Raw genomic sequence first — 18,507 nt, forward strand, 5'->3', positions numbered from 1 at the left:
TATTTGTTGCTTAAAAAAGTTAAGGGGAATCAGCTACTTGTTAACACTGAAAAGACAACAGTTATGATTTTTCACAAATGTAGAATAAACAAAGAAAAGTATAAATTCACTTATAACGAGGAAAAATTAAATGTAGATTTTCGAGATATTTTTATAAAGGCTAAAGGAGAATCTTGGGAAAACAAACTTCAGGTATATAGGTCCGTGGCTGTCTCAGTGCTTTTATATACCAGGGAAATTTGATCTCTTCAGTATCTGAGCATAGTCGAAAAAATCCAAATAGCCTTTTTCCAAAATTTGTACTTTCGGGCAAAAAACTAGCCTGGGTATAGAGTTCGCTTGGAAGCAGGTGTTTATTGTTTGGAACTACAACTTTTTAGAATGGATTTCAATTGGTGGTTAAAATTGTTAAAAATGTCGAAATCCAGACTACTAAAAATATGTTTTAAATGGCTATTGGAATTTGATAGAAGCACAAGCTACTCAAGTCAAGTATAATTGGACTACGAATGTTAAAAACTTTTTGATATTCGTAGGGAAAAAAAACATCTAGGAGGAACAAAACCCTAACCAAGCCCAAGAATGCTACAAGGTATTTGAAACGCTCTAAGAAACCAAAGCAATTAACTCCATCTTCTGTAGTATGTATCAAGACATAAAAAAAAAACTATGAAAGCGAAGATTATTTAAAATTTAAAGTAAGTCTTGATAAAATAAGAGCAGTCAGTCAACTTAGGACTTCAAATTATGATCAAACTTCAGTGTACATAAAAAATATTATATTTAAATTGAAAAGTGGCTCTATTTGCAACATATGCAGTCAAGGAAAAGAAAACCTTTTTCACTTACTTGTAGAATGTCAAGCTATGGATCATACAAGAACTGAAATATTCACTATAAACAATATACAGATTAATGTGATGGATATCCAACGTTTCGACTGCGTAAGAAAATTGAATTGTGCTTACCAGTTTCTAATGGCATACCACGATCCAAAAAATTAAAATTTTTGGCCTTTGAAAGCATTTACACTGGAAAAAAATTAAGATGTCCCTCTTACTGAAATTCCCAATTTCGATTTTTTATTATATGGAATAAATTAAACTTAATTTAGTAATTTTATACATTTATTATGTTTTTTTTTCGTTCTTTCTTTTAGAAAATATTCATTGTTTTGCACAGAATTTTTATTGTCGTTGTTTAGTATTTTACTATTTATTTATTTTTTATTTTTACTATGTAATATTCTGAATCGTAAAATGCGTACATATTCAATGCAATTGTAAAAAATTGTATACAATTGTTTCTTAACAGTAAATTTACTGATTATTAAATAGGAATACATATTTTATTTGAAATTCTTGTCGGAAATCAGGATTTTTTAAATTAAATTCGGATTTTTCCCCAATTTCGAAGATCCACTTTTTATTTTAAGAAATTTCAGACACCAAACTAGCAATAAGAGTGGCATGCACACACTATTTAAAAGACAAATTAAGATTAACTAATTCATGTTGATGACGGCTACATGGTAGTCAAATAAACTTCAAATCCTAAATATAATTATTTCTTTGACTATTTTGTAACTCGTGTAAAAGAAATATATAAAGAGGATAATACTATATTTCGTCACAAGTTCCTTAACACGGTAGCCTAAATATAAAACATATTTCGAGCTGAAACATTCGTAACGTAGACTGTTAATTGTAACTTTCGGCTATGGCTTCATAGGCCCTACTCTAAACTTAAGACTTTCCCAATTTATAGAAGTAAAATGGAAATTATAATCTTAAATAAATTTTAAGGCAATCTATTTTGCTAGAATTTATTAGTTTATTAATGTCTAAATAATAAATAAAATGGTTATTTGAAAATTCACTCTAGAACAATTTAATATCGAGTTGTAAAATCCTTTTACGTAAATGACATTCAATGTCAATGTTGACAAAAAAATTCGAAAGTATTTCGACTTAATTTTGAAAGCAAAAGTTGAAACTTTGAAAAAATAAATAGAAAATATATTCAACAATTAAACAAAAAACCCATTTTCGCATCATACATTTAGAAAAATCTTTTCTTTTTTTTTTTTTTTTTTTAAATTTACAGATAGCAATTACAAATTGGTAAAGGTTGATAGATAGCAAGATGTTTTCACTAGCAAATCCTCTTAAAACAGCTACATTGTTTTATTATGATACATTGCTTCCTATTATTTCAGTATTCCAATATTTTTTCTGTTACGTGTTAACCGCGTTAGATAGGAAAAGCAGATGAAAGCTTTAACCGAACCGAATGCGAAGGAGGTTATTTATTCAGCTAAATCTTGTATAAATATGCTATACGATAACTTTCCCAAGTATGGATTGATTTTCATTATCCTTTTTTTATTGGATTGCTGATACTTTCAGAGTGATCTCATTTATATTTGAGAAAGAAATATCTCATCTAATGAAGGAGGACATAAAAAAATTTACATATTAAACTTTTTGAAAATTTAGAAATTTTTAGTGGCCTTAGAACAAAAGATAACCCCGTTTAAATTTGCAGAGGAAATTTCACACTTAAGGAAAAGAAGAGGGTGTACAAAAATCAGTAATATAAATTGTGGAAAAATAAAAAATTTTTGTGATTTTAATATGGCCATGTTTCTTGAATAATTGGGTGGGTTCTTGATATAAGGGGGTGGAGAATTAGTGATGAAATTCAAAAACCAATCATTATGTATATTTAAATGTTAGTAATTCCAGGAGGTTTTTTATAAATTTGAAGAAAAAATCCTTCCTTTAAAGGGAAAGACAATAATAAAATAAGGATATGTGGGTATGAAACTTTTTGAAAATAAAAAAATTTTATTTTATTTTTTTTTATTATTATTATTATTATTATTTTTTTTTTTTTTATCAAAAAATATTACGGACTTTAAATAAATGAAAAAATATTAAAAAATTATTTTAAGATACTCTGACCAGGGAAACTATACGTTGAAACGTTTATTCAAAACTATAATAACATTTTATGCTTTTTTTGAAGTCAGTTCTTATTTCATTGTTTCGATTAAATATAAAAATTTTGTTATAATCTGACCTCAAGCAATCATACTATAATCCGAAACATGTCCACAATAAATACAATACCTATGTATGGTATATATACAACAACGATGGTATAAAAATTTAATGTTAGCTCACTCAGGTTTGAAAGCTTTTTGTAATTTAAACAATTTTTTTAACCAAAGAATTATACCAATATGTAATGTATTGTTTTTGATATTATACAATGATTAAAAATACGCATATCTGTATTTTTGGTGACAGACGAATTTTCGTCCCTATGACATTGATTACTCGAGCCATGTAAATGATTCTAGTTTTTTATGTAAAAAATTTCAGTTTAAAAAATTTTGGATTTTAACAGTTCTTTAGAAGACCAAAAGAATCTGCGGATACAATGAGCTAAGAACATAAGTTGTAGAGACATGTGGCGGGGTGAAAGTTCACACATTAATTATTCATTGTCGTTAATTAGCTTGAGAAGAAATATACGGTCTCGTGGGCGTTATTGTTTGTCTTTGAACCGTTACGATCTATATCTCAAAATATTGTGTTCTCGAAACTCCGTGCCTCTGAAAAATTTGGACCTACTGATCAAGAACTATGATAATCAATATTTTCAGAATATTTATTAAAATTTCAGAAAATATATATCTGAAAACATAACCATTTGCTGCAATTCAAACACTACATAAAATTCTTAATACCAATCGATATGAGGTTGTCTCGTGATACAAATACCGTACGGGGTTGATTGATGAAGTTGACACAAATGCATGAGTTGTTTGTATGAAAGTAATATACTTTCTTAAATATTTCAAATATTGTTGTTTTGAAATTCAACGTAGTTTTAAACAATCTTTTTTTATTGGTTCCACCACCTATAAATATTATAATACAAAATAGGGACGTAATTGTCACAACCACATGATCAGGTAAAAAAATAAAAGGTTCATACCTGCTCATAGGTTCATTAAAAAAAAATTTGATTTCTTCGAGTCGAATTTGAATGAGCGATATATGGATTAATATTGTTTTAGTGTCTTAAGTCTACATCCCAACCAACTGCGCTATCGATGCTTGTTGCGTGTATACCAAAAAACGGTATATATTATAAAAATGATCAATAAGTTTTTGATCAGAAAGTATTTTAAACTTTCTGTAAGTTAATAACAACAATCTTCATGTAGCTAGCTTAATCGCATATGGACTAGCCATGATAGATATGCGATCATCATAAACAAATCCTCTATTTAAAGCAAGCGCAAGGAAATTTTCCTTTAATTCATCGGTTACATTTATTATCCATCAATAAAATGCATGACTTTAAACTAAAATCAATTATCCATCATAGAAGTAATGATTTTGTTTATTTAACTTCAGTGATTTTGTATCAATGAATTCACACTTGAAATTCAATCCCATTCTGTTGTAAATACAAATATTTAGATGTACTCGTTTCAATCGTTAGGCAATAGTTTGAAAGTAATTTTATTTCAATATGAAATGGTCAACTACAAGATAGGGCTGTCATTATTTGAATTTTTTTTTTAGTGTAATCGTAATAAACTTCGAATTTTGTCCCATATTCTAGATAAACTTTTGTTTTATACAAATGCGTATTTGGAGTACCGAGTAATCATTGTCAATATGAATTTGTTTTAAATAGCGTATGTTACTCATTGCTAATTTGGTGCCATCTGCATACAATTATGTTGGCATCAGCCCTCATAACAATAATCACGTGATACTTTTTTGCCAATAATATTCGAGTATTTTATCACCAGATTTTGACAACTTAATAGACAAACGTTAATTTTCATAATCTTAAAACTGATTCAAAAGATAAAATATACAGTATAAAAGCAAAAATAGTCAGTAAAGTGAGTAAAAAGAAATAAAATATGTAATAGTTAAAAAAATTAATCAGAAAATAAAAGTAGGACTACACATTTAAAAAAGCAATTAGTAATAAATAATTAACAAGAAGTTATTGAAAAAAAAAAGTGTCTTAATATCACAGTTCACATATCACAAGTACTTGGATATCACAGAAGGTGTTTAGGAGGGATGGCTCATGTATTACGGCCATCCAATACCTGTGTGCGGGTCACAGTGGTTGATCATGGTTCTGTCTCTGCCCGGTTTGATGTTCGATACATAAATCATGGTCGTGTCTGACGCCACAATCTTGCCATGGTCTGCGTATACTTTGGGGGTATATCCAGTGATTTCGCAACCCGAAAAAAGTATCCAATGTGGGTCTAAGGCCTTGCGAAGATAACTCTGCAACAAGTTGGTTACATTTGTCGAGCTTTGGCTTCCGAGCTACATCTAGAGCATCTGGAGCACCCTCAATTAGAATGCAGATGCTTATGATGTTAATTTCCTCACTAGTCTCATCCAGGAATATGAATAGAATATGATATCCTTTTGGATCTTTGGCGAGACAAAGAAAATATCATAGTTACCTTAAAAGCTTAAAATAAACATGTCAAAATATTGAAAATCTTCATCGAGAACGACAGAGACGGATGGAATTGCTCTCCAACGTTTGTAAATCAAACATAGTACTTAATTAATTGATCTGCTGTCTTAAAAAAAAAAAAAAATTCTTCAGAAATTCAATAAATCGAATATTTACTATCATTTTGTTGTTTTGTGCGCCTGACTACTAGGTACAGATCTAGTACGTCTGAGAAGATTTCAAAATGGGTCCAGCAACTTGACTATGTGTTGGATTTATTATCTTTGCCACCTCCGGTTAAAATACAATCTCTATATATTTTTGCATCTATAAATTATCTATGTATCTGTCTATCTATATATATACTATACATATATAGAGTTGATCTATCTGCTTGCAAGGCTCGATTACGAATGCATACTGCTTTTGATTGAGGAGTACGTAAATGGATTTTGAAATAATTATTGTATTGTAACTAGTGGGTAGAAGTCTTAGTCTGTAAATTGTGTATGATTTATTAGTCATTTGTGGGATTTGTAGAAAAAAGATTAGATTCGTACTGTTGAAATATGAAAAAAAAGACTTGGGTGGTGAGTATTTGATGCTCGATATTACTGTAAGATTTTTTTGACTTTGATACAATTTGTAATCGCGCTTATTCAGTATTTATGAGTCTAGTTATATTAGAGAGACGTTCGATAATTTGAGAGGTAAGTTTATGTTGGCTATAAATTGAATCCTTTATCAAAAGTCAGTGCGTTTATTTCTAGAAAGTCATCATTGTCCATATTCCTTATTTTCTTAATTACATAACCTTGTCCTTCTATTTAACCACGGATATGTAGGTGGTTTATTTTTAGAGAGTGAATTGTATGCAATAGTTTTGGGATACAATGATGCAGGTTTTGGGGATTCTATAAAAATGTAGTGTTAGCCTCTAAGTTGGTTAAAATATTCTTAACTTTTAAAGTTGTAGTTTCTAAATTATTTATGCCTACTTTATGGATAAGATTATAGTAGTGAGTAGCTACAAGGGTTTTTCTAGGTTAAATGCCCCTGTGTATGCATCAGGTCATAGAATGCAATCTGTTGACTGGTCGCATAACGAGCCTGCAAAGAAGATTTTCTTGCTTTAATTTTAAATTAATAATGCTTTCTATTTTTATTGGTTTTAATGGCTAGTTTTTTATGCTTTTATTCTTTAACTTTGCCAATGGTGGGTAGTATTTTGGAGTTTCTTTGGTTTTCCTTTACGCAGGTGGTTTGTCTTTCTACTAACTAGCCCATCAAAATGTAGATGGGTTATTTAAAGTTTCTATTTTCTGTTGATTTCTGTGATTCTTCTGGCTTTTTCGTTCCTTGGGATAAGACAGAGTTGCTAAGCATCTGTTTTTAAAACAATTGGTTTTTCCAAATCAGGGTAAAGTAATATAAGGTCATTAATTAAAATTGTTCTTTTACAATATTCAAAGCATTCCCTGTATTTTCTATCAATTATTATAATGACTGTGCCTGTCTTTGGGAATTCTGTCTTAGGCTTAGTTATTTCGGCAAAATTATTTATAAAGCGTCTATATTAACCGATCAATCCTAAGAATGATTTTATTCCTGTTACTGTTCTCGGGATTGGGAATCTCTTAACAGCGTTAAGTTGCTAAGGGTTAGATTTTATATCTACCGTAGATACTGCATATGCTAGGCATTCGATTTCTATATGGAAAGAGTCACATATGTCTAGCTGTACTTCAAAATTTGATTGAAGTGTTTGAGTTTGTCAAATGCTTTACATGCCGATATGTTCGATTAGTGAATCTGAGTAAATATGATATCGTCCATATATACTAATACTCCGTTACCTAAATACTCGCGTAACATATTGTTCATTACTCTGTGAAAGGTAGCAAAGGTGTTCTTGAAGCTAAAATTAATTCGAGAGAATTTATAATGAGCATTATAAATTATCGATACACAGAGAATTTATAATGACCATTGTCTACGGAAAATGCAGTTTTTGAGATATATTTTGGATCCATTTCGATATGATGGAAGCCACTGGCAGTATCTAAAGAGGTGAAGTATTGGCTTTCTCTTAACTTATCGAAAACGTCTGTTTTGTTTGGTAGGGGATATTTGTCATCGACAGTCTTTTCGTTTAGTTTTCCGTAGTCTATGGCCATACGCAATTTTTTGTTTTTCCTGACGCGTCGGCCTTTGTGCTTACTATCCAGATTGTTGAACTCGAAGGTGAGTTTGTACGTCTAATCATATTTTTATCCAACGTTCCGTTTATGTCTCGAGTTAATTAGTCTTTGTGCATATAAGAGTATCTGTATGACCGTGTATAAATTGGTATATTATCTGATGTATGTAAAGTGTTTAACATCTGAAGTGAAAATCACACCATGGTCTGGTTTATGAAATATTTCTCTTTCATGAGAACAGAGCTTAAGGATGTTACTTCTTACATCATCGTTCAATTGATATCTACGTAAATTATCAACAGCGAATTGACAATCGCATTCACTTTATTATTCAGTGTCTATTCCACGTTTATAAATATATTAACTTGTTCTATCAAGTCGGGGGATTGTTAATGTAATTTTTTTATGATTCCATTTAGTTCTATTTCCTTTAGTTTTTGTAAGGCTACCGATTACTCCGTCAAAGAAATGATGGAGTTAAAATATGAGAAAGAAGCATAATTTTTCATTGTTTAAATTTGCTAGCCTACTCTTACTTTTTGCGTTATTTTGTGTTCTGTCAATGCAGTTTTTACGACTGCATTAGTTGAAATAGTTGCTGGGAAATAAATGATATATTTTGCGTCAGTAAAATTTTTGTCAGCTCCAGTATCGATTAAGAATCGTTACTTATCTATCTTAATACCGCTAGTTTTGTGGTTAAAATCACGGATCTCGTGATTTTAGGAGTGAAATTGTATTTTTTTTGTTGCATGATGGGTTTTGGGTAATTAGGTCTCCTGTGAATTATTGATTCTGAGCTATAACGAGTTTGCCTATTTTTTATCCTAAATCTGTCTCAACTCGATTGCTGCATGCTTTACTCATTCAAACATATATCATATGTGTCTTTAATTGAGGAAAGGTTATTAGTCCTAATTATGAATCCTAGTTTAGGATCTAAACCTACTATGAATGATTTAAGCATAATCATTACATTCATATCCGTTTGTCCTATTATATTTTCGGAGGATTTCGTTTGACCTATTGAGTTTAGCAACGCCGTTTGTAGGACTGATACTTCTGCAAAATAAAATTATTATTTCCTTGCGAAATAGTGTTTAGTCGGTGTAATATTTTTCTGCACGTCTGTCTGAGAACTGAGATTGGAAATGTGTTTCGATTGTTGTTCAATTAGCTGGATCTCCTATAGAAACTAATACGTCGTTCTCCTTACCGATTATCTTATTTCGTACCAGGTCAGTGACTATGTCTTTATTTGTAGAATTGGTTTCTGTGTTAAATATTCTATTTGCATTACGGAAAAGTTGGTTTAAAGTTCCAGGTGAACCGTCAAAATTTGAAATGTTTTTCAAAAAATCCATTACAGTTAATGTGGGAGCCATTGCTGTAATTTCGTTACTAATATTAAGGCTAAGGTTACTATTATTATCGTTTAATTTAATCGATTCAACTTGGTTTGTTATTTCGTTTTATATGAGTGCTTTTTATATCGGTATATAAGCATTTGATTTATAATTTGTTAAATCCATAGAGTCAGCGTCTAAATCCGTGTCTGAAAAGTCCGAATCATTTTAGGATATCGATTTGTGTATTTCAGCAGGGGAAGATTTGTCTTTGCGTCTTTTGGGGAATTCGGGCTTTAAGGATGTTATAAGCAATAATCAAAATTAATGTTATTTAGTTAGATCATGAACAGCATCCACTATATGTTTTAACAATTTAGCATTCATTGATGAATCAAATTAATTCCACTTGCTTCAATATCCACTTGAAGTATTCAACAATTAATCAGAATACTTCTCACTTTCCAAGACATTTTTTTTATTCAAAAATATAATCGGATTTGTTTGATAGTAGATTCGATCCATGCTAGAAATGCATCCGTAAACACTGAGCCGATTTACGTACGTGATTTTCTGATGGACGCCGATAGTGCTGTAATAACGACACTATCCTACCGGCTGCGCCAAATATATTTTCGATGTCAAAAAGTTTAAAAGGACAATTTATTAAATTTAATAATATATTATTAACAATATTTATTTACAACAATAGTTATAGAACTTATAACTATCGTAAGTTCGTTACACTCAAGTGTGCACGCAGCCAAACTCGTGTAACTTCACTTAAATGACAATTGCTCTAATACTAATTGCGTCCATAGAATAACACTGTCCTAATATGAATATGAATTCTCCGTCCAGCGAATACTTCCATGTCCAATTGCAATTGCAATAATTCGTCCAATAATTTGATTGACTTTATAAGGTAACTTGATTTCTAATCAAATTGAATGCCAGGAGTTCACTTTAGTTACAAAAACTGAATTTATTACTTTAGTTTAAAAATACTTTTATTGAATATAATTATTATTAATTAATTACAATTTGTTTACAAAATTGAGTATAATCCAGTAATTAACACTTCAATTATATATCGAACTTGATCGAAACTTAATCTGATTTAGCATTGAAGATGCTACTACTGATTATATACTAATTTATTGCCGAATTGACATTATTGCCATTTACGTCAATCGTTTGACTATTGACGTCATTTATCCAAGTAGACAATGTAGATGTTCCTGATGCTACAAATCATCCCCCTCATTGAAAGTTTGGCTCATATTTTATTAAGGACAAACTTTTCGTTATCCTGGGTAGGTACTGAAGAGAGCGATTTTGAATATCTGGTTTTCCTTGCCACCACTTGTTGCGGCGGAGATTGCAGATATATGTTCATATTTGAATGTACTGGAGAACAACTTGGATTTGAACTGTCGTCGTCTGATGTGGTTATTCGTAGATTGTGGTAGACTAATTCGTGTATTGGTCCGGAAGGTTGGTAATGAACTGCTTGGCGTAATGCAGGATTCCATTTTCATATTGTATGTAGAAAGATTTATTTATTTATTGTTATAGTTTTTCGTCAAATTGTTTAAGACGGTGTTGTGCGTATTTGAGTTCATCTTGTGTTGTAACAAATAACCATCGATTGTGACTTAGATCTTTCCATACTTCCATGTTTGTATAAACGTTGTTTACTTCGCAAACTGAAGGTATTGATTTGTTGTCATTAGGTACAATGCGGTTTAACAATTTTCTTCAGGTTGTTGATATGATATTGTAATTTCGCTGCAGATGAATTGTTGATCCAAATATTCTTAACATTGTTCTAAATTTTTGAGTAACGCAAATTGTGATCTACTTTTTGACACAAGAAGGAAATCATGATTTATTTAGAGGAAAGTGACTATTTTAGGATTTTCTTTACCTGGTGTGGGTAATGGATATATTTTTAATACCCTGTATTGATCTAAAGTGACTACTGGTACTTTCATTATGATTACCAATTTGTCGTGAGTTAAAAATGATTTTAATTTAATAATTCTATAATATGACTCTAAATATTGCCAAGAGGGTTCGAGTGGTAAATTAAATTGGACTGACTGTTGAAGTTCGTGAAGGAAGGTTTTTGGTGGTAAGATTCGGTAGTTTATTATTCCATGTCTAGATAATGTTAAAGAGGTAGTATAGTCATTTAATTATCGTTTACTTCGTTATTTATTTGTTTTATAAATATCAAATGAGCAATTAAGTCGATTTGTAGATAATTTTTGTTAACAATTTTGGAACTGTCTTTCATATAAGAATTAAATGTGTTAACATTTTTGTTAAGTTTGTTTTCTATTTTGTTTAGTTTTAACATTGTGTGGTTAATATTTCTAACGCTTTCTCTGATTACTCTAAGTTTTGTTTGCATTATAACGTGAGTTTGACTTTGGTCATTACAAACGTCGTCAATTGATACTCTATAGAACTAAGCGACGCCTACGTCAGATATTCCAAATAGCCATTTATTGGATTGCTTACGCCATCGATAAGTCTTCGTCGCTTTCTTTTATTATTTAAAAGTTGTAATTTAATGTCGTCGAACTAACTTTCCACGTCGCTAACATTGGCGGTGTAGAAGTGTTAACGTCATTTAACACGTACCTGCGTCTTTTATTCCTATTAAATAACAATACGATACGGAATCTGTACAAGTAGTTTGGGCAACTTTCAGCATAAACTTAATTTTAGAGATAACGTAAAAATGAACTAAGCTAATGTATGGATTGGATATTTTGGCTTCGCCAATATGATTTAAACATATTTCAGCTGATTTGTTTATGGGCTGAATATAAAATGTTGCTGCGGTCTGCGACAGGGTCCAGATGTTTTTCATCGAGTCTAATGTTAACATTATCCACCTAGTATTCATCTGAAACAAGAAATTTCAGTTGGTTTAGATGGTATGTTCGTAGTTTTGTCTACTTAGTCTAATAGTAGCTGTGTTTGAACAACTTTATATGGGCCCTTATAAACTGGCATTAGTTTTAAATTGTGATGGCTTTGTCGTTTGGCATCGTACAACAATACTAGATCGCCTTCTTTTATTTGACTTTCCTTAGTTTTTTGTCATAATAGTGTTTATGAACTTCCTTGGAGTAAAGTTGATTTTCTTTAGCGGCTTGTCTTATGGTTTTCGCTTTATTTAGAATGTCCTGAGTAAGTTGTTGGTAGGTTGGAAGCTATAACGAATACGGGATTTTTGGTTCCCTTCCAATGACTAGGGTGCATGTTCGCTCCTTTTTTGGCCGGTTTCCTGCGTATTGTAAGAATGGGAGGCAAAATATACTAGTTCATTCCAGTTTTCTAAATTCCATTCGACAAGTTTTTATGGGAGCATGAGATCCCTCAAGGTTGTCGTTACTTTTTGGGTGATATGGAGTAGTAAGTTTGTGTTTTATTTCCAAAATCTTGTTAATTTCTTTAAATAAGTTATTTAAAAGGAAGTTCCTTGGTTTGTTAAAATAGTATCGGGAAATCCGAATATCGCACAGTATTAAACTAAGTGTGTTGCACAAGAGCTGAAGTTTCGGCAAAAGGATAGGCCTGTACGAATTTTGTTAATTCATTTTGAAATGTTAGGATGTATCTATTGTTATTCTTAGTGAGGGGATATGGTCCCATTATATCAATTGCTATTGCGTTGGTCGAGATGCCCATAGGCGTTTTTAAATATGCTTTCTTTATAGTTTGGCACGTTGGAAATTTTTTTTATAGGCTTCAATGTCCTGTGACATTCCTTGCCAGAAATATTTACGTTTAATTTCCTGCAAAGTACAATGTATAGCAGGGTGCCCGGATAAAACGTTTTGATTCTCTTGAAAAAATGATTCTCTTTTATTATTTTGGGGCGTTGTTCTTTGGTTGGATGTAATTAATGTCCATTGATTAAATTAACTTTGATTTTCTGACGATTAAAATGTTGTAGCATTGATTCGAACGCGCTTTGTTGAATTTTGTTACATATTTGGGGTTTATTTATTATGTTGATTTTTACAAACATCAAATACAGGTTTTGAATTTCAACTGTTGTTTTTAGTTTAGCTATTTCACTTATTTTATTAGTTTTTATAGCAGATAATTCACATTCAGTATTAACAAAGAATGAATGAGCGTTATTTTGAGATAAACCAGTTGAGTTCGGTACAACTAAACTTTTTCGGCGAATGGTTTGTTAATTTTTTTAATAATTTTCTACGTGTAAATTTTTCTGGTGATATAGTTTAGAATCTTCATATGATAAAGGAGATGATGTAACATTCAGAACAGGGCGAGATAAGGCGTCTGGGTTGGAGATAGCTTTGCCCGGATTATAGATAATTTTATGTTGAAATTCGCTTAGTTTTAAACGCCATCTAACTAAACGGCGAGAGGGGTCCTTGCAGTTCAATAGCCGCTGTAAGCATTTGTGATCGCTAACAATCCACCTCATATAAATACGGACGAAAGTATTTACAGCTTTTTACTATAGCGAGCTGCTCTTTTGCTTTCTGCGTCGTTAAGAGTTGAACAATAGTAAGCGATAAGTAAATCTTTACCTATTTCACCTTGTGACAAAACACTACCCACTGCATAATTTCAGGCGTCGCATGTACGTTTGAATGTCTTGCTAAAGTCGGGGTATTGTGACAGTGGTTAAGAAGTTAGTATTGTTTTAAATTTATTAAATGATTCATGACATTTTTAGTAAAAGTTGAATTTAACGTCCTGTTTTAGAAGTAATTAAGAATTTTCTGTAATATCCAGTGAGGCCCAGAAAAGATTTAATATCTTTTACGTGGCGAGGTGCTTTTATGGCTAATATTTCAGATAATTTATTAGGATTAGACTCGACTCCTTTATCTGATATTAAGTGTCCAACATATGCTACCTGTTTTTGTAGAAATTCGCATATGTCAGGGTGAAGTTTCAGATTGTGTTGGCGTAATGAGTTAAGCACCCTAGTAGGCTTAAGATTGTGTTCTTTTAGATCTTTAGCCAATATAACGACGTCGTCCAAATATACGAAACAATCATGATCTAAGTTATTGATCAGGGCTGTGTTCATGCGCCTTTGAAACGTACTTGGTGCGTTTCAAAGACCGAAATTCATGCGGTTGTTGTGATGGTGACCTCGAAGGGTGCAAAAGGCTGTTTTTTTTGTTTTTTTTATCATCTTCATGCATTTCGATTTGGTGAAACCCTGAAGCAAGATACAGCCCATTGAAGTGAGACGCGTTTCCTAATTGGTCCAATATTTCCTCAATATTGGGTAGAGGGAAGTTGTCCGTTATCGTGACGACATTTAATCGCTGGTAATCTGTTACAACACGCCATTTTCGTTTTCATGATGCGTCTTTCTTTTTGGGTACGACCCATATTGGAGCTAATTATGGGCTGTCACTTGGTTCTATGATTTTTTGTTAAAGCATTTGATCATTTTGTCGTTAGACCTCTTGTTTGTGTACTTTAGGAATGCAGTAAGACTTAACTGCTGTAGGAGCAGGGTCTGTAACTTTAATTTCATGTTTTATGGTGAGGGTTGTGGTAAGCATGTTCCGATTTAAGAAAATATGTCGTTGCATTATGAAATAATTTCTATTACTGAATAATCTTCGTCTTTGTTACAATGACCTAATCTAAAATTTGAATGTAAATATTTTAGTCTATGTTCTAAGTTTTTATTATTTAACTCTTGAAAACAATATGACTGTTTTACAAGCACCTTAATTGCTTTAAATTTTAATGATTTTATTGGATTTTTATTTATAACAGGGAAGACTGAGTTTGAGGGGTGATTAATATATGGTTAGGTACAGACATATTATCATCTTCAAGATGCGCTGTGATTACTCTATTATTTGTTTTGTTTGTAATGAATGAAATGAATGTAATTGAATGGGTACTTAGGCAATTAAATTCAGAGGTATGCCAATAGTTTTATGAAAAGTGATTGTATTGTCTTTGTAATTTATTTTTGCCTAATTTTTATTTAAAAAGTCATTTCCGATTATACCATCGTATGGTAGTTTTTATTGATTATTTGAAAATCGAAAGTAAAATCATCGTTAGGTATGAAGAGTTTTACTTTGATTTTTTCGAGGGTTTTGATTCCACCACTTTTGCCTGAGAGCATGATTTGTGATCGACTTATTATTTGTTATTATTATTTATTAAATTATAAATTAAATTATTTGTGTTAATTATTGATACTTGAGCTCTAGTATCTACAAGAAATTTGAATGTTTTATTTATGGACTGTGGGTAATCAAAACTGAATTTTTTGTCACCTACTCCATTACTTAAGTGGATGTTATGTAATGAATTTGGTTGCTTGTGCTGCCCGTTGATTGAGAATTTTCCGCAGAGGTGGCCTCTCTCTGGGACTGATAGGAGTTTAAATGATTATGATTTTCTTGTGTTGTTGGACTATATGAGGGTAAGGGTTAATATTTTGACTTAATTTTTATTATATCTGAATTGTCGCCCTATTAGCTCGGTTGGTTAATGCGTAACCAATTTCGTTCGCGGTATGCTCAGGGTAGCGGGTTCGATTCCCGCCGTCGCAACAAAATTAGTTTAATTGATAGTTGTGATGGGCTGGTGTATTGCATGTTATATTGCGTGAAGGAGGTGCACTCAGCCTCTGAAATTGAGGAACTAATAAAAAAATTATCAGCAGAAAGGTGGTACAACACATATATGATATCACAATGGGCTATATCGCCTGAGTGTGTCCTTGCTGGACAGCCAATATAACCTAACCTAATCTAACCTAACCTAACCTTAATCTGAATTGGAACTACTTGTATTATTTGAGTTTGAATTACCATTTCTTGAATTTAAGCAGTAATATGAGTTTTTATTGCGACAATCTCGTGTATTGTGCGTTTTTGTTCTACAGTTTCTACAGTATTTTTAATTATTTTGATAAGTATTTGTATTTCTGCTAGGTTTTTCAATCGTCCTTCATTTATCAGGTACGCTTCTTCTTCGCATGCTTACAAGAAGTCATCATTCAGTGTGCTGAATGGATTTTTGCGGAGAATTTGTAATATTTGCGTCACCGTATGATAGGTAAATCGTCTTAAAGCGCTCCTTTGGTGACTCGTTTTTCGCTATCACGAGTGTGACCAGTGGTTTCTTTGCCTGTCGCACGTAGTCATTTACTGATTATTTTGTCGAGTCTAACGTTATTTTCTTTGATACTTTCATTTTGTTTTTGTTTAGTCGTTTCAAGTTGCTTCATTATAAAGTCTTATGATTCGACGAGTGAACAAATGGCTAATAGTTTTTGTCTAAGTTCGGTATATTTAGTCATGTCATTCATATTAATTTTTGTTTTTACCTCACGCGAAACTTTTGAAAAAATGAGTTCTAATGGTCATCTTTGTGATTGAGAAGCTAGGTCTAAAGCGTTATTAACGTTTTGTGAGAAATTATTAACTTCTTTTCGATCGCAACTTAAATCAGTAATCATGAGTGTTAAGAAATTCAATTGAAATATATATTGTTTGGTATTGGTTCTATAATTTTCTAATTTTATTTTTAATTGTCAATAATGTGAACTGTAGTTTCTATAAGTAAAGCTGATTCTCAACCGGGTATAATTTCCAATATTATTTTACGAAAAAGATGTTGCCACTCACCTTAGATTTTGTGGAATATCAGGTCAACCATGTGGGCATTATAATGGAGAAGGATAGTAATTGGAATAAGAAGGAAAATCGGGTTTACTCACTGTAATACACGTGTCTAAATCACGCACAAAACCCTAAGGCTTCTAACTATTAACGTACACGTTTTTTCAATTAATATTCACAAAAAAAAAAAAAAAAAAAACTAATTAATATACTATGCGGTGTAACTATTTTCCTTTTACGCGGTGTAACTATAATTTAAGAATTTAATGATTTTTGATGATTTTCTTTATGAATTAGTTCTATCTATGCGTTTTACCAACTCGGTTCAACTATGAAACTATACTATTACGCTACTACTACTACAACTACAACTACTAAAACTAAAAGCTTACAAAAAAAAACATATTATTAAAAAAAAAAACAGAAATTTGCAAGTTGGACTTATATAATCAATGATCTATAATTTCAAAACTGTTTTTATCTATTCTTTTGCAATTTTATTTCAAACATAGATGTCCAATACCGTCCATTCCCCCGCACCTGAAAGAATGTTTCAGAATTGGGCTACAAATTCCATGAAAATAAATGTTTAAATTCTAACCATTGGAATATATTATCAACTTCCACTAAGTACTAAATAAATTTACTAATTCTATGATAGTATTGCAAAAAATTAAACAAATGGAAAAATAAAAAATGATAGGATTCTATTCAAAAAAATTAGTGATGATAGAATATTCCTAATTCCTAAATTATTTATTGGGTGGGTAAAGGACATACCTTTACAACTGGACGACTATACGTACCCGCCTTTGTATACTGCACGAACCATGCCATCGGAACCAGGAAATACCTCTACAATACGCCCTAAGGGCCATTTCAAAGGGGATACATTCGGTTGTACCAATAAAACTACAGTTCCCAATTTAATTGGGTTTGTATCCGTATTCAATTTATCTCTAAATTTTAGAGTATGGAGATACTCTATATGCCAGCGCTTCCACAAATCTTGGATCATTCGGTCAATTAGTTGATATCGATCTAATCTATTTAAATTTTGTTGGGTCAGATCTGCTGTGGGTAGTTTATCCAAGGGAGTGAGTGTCAAAAAATTAGCGGGCGTTAAAGCAAGGGGTTCGGACGGATCGGATGTTAACATACACAACGGGCGTGAATTTAGCAAAGCTTCAATTTGTATTAATAAGGTATTCATTTCCTCATATGTTAACAACTGACTCCCTACAATTTTTAATAAATGCGATTTAACCGCCTTTATATTAGTTTCCCATAAACCACCCATGTGAGGTGAATGCCCTGGTATAAACTTCCATTCAATGCCTCTTTCAGAACTGTTTTTGCTCCAATAAAATTAGTTCCTCTGTCTGACCATAATGTTAAACAGAGACCTCTACGCGCCAAAAACCGTTTCAATGCTTGTATGAAATTGGCAGTGGAAAGGTCTGAGACAAGTTCGAAATGTATTGCCTTTGTAGACAAACACACAAATAGGCAAATATAGGCCTTTTGCGATCGCGCACCACGGTGGCGATTAAAAACTATACTAATAGGCCCTGCATAATCTAAGCCAGTATTGAGAAATGGCTTAGCTTGTTGTACTCTTGACGAAGGAAGATTTCCCATCAATGGATACTGTATTTGAGGCGGCCGAGATTTGAAACAAAAATTACATTTTGAGATAATATTTCGAATTACGTTTCGTCCAGCAAGGATCCAGTAACGTTGCCTTAACAGCGAAAGTAACAAATTTGGTCC

The sequence above is a fragment of the Chrysoperla carnea genome, chromosome X (genome assembly GCF_905475395.1).
Source record: "Chrysoperla carnea chromosome X, inChrCarn1.1, whole genome shotgun sequence".
Taxonomy (NCBI): Eukaryota; Metazoa; Arthropoda; class Insecta; order Neuroptera; family Chrysopidae; genus Chrysoperla; species Chrysoperla carnea.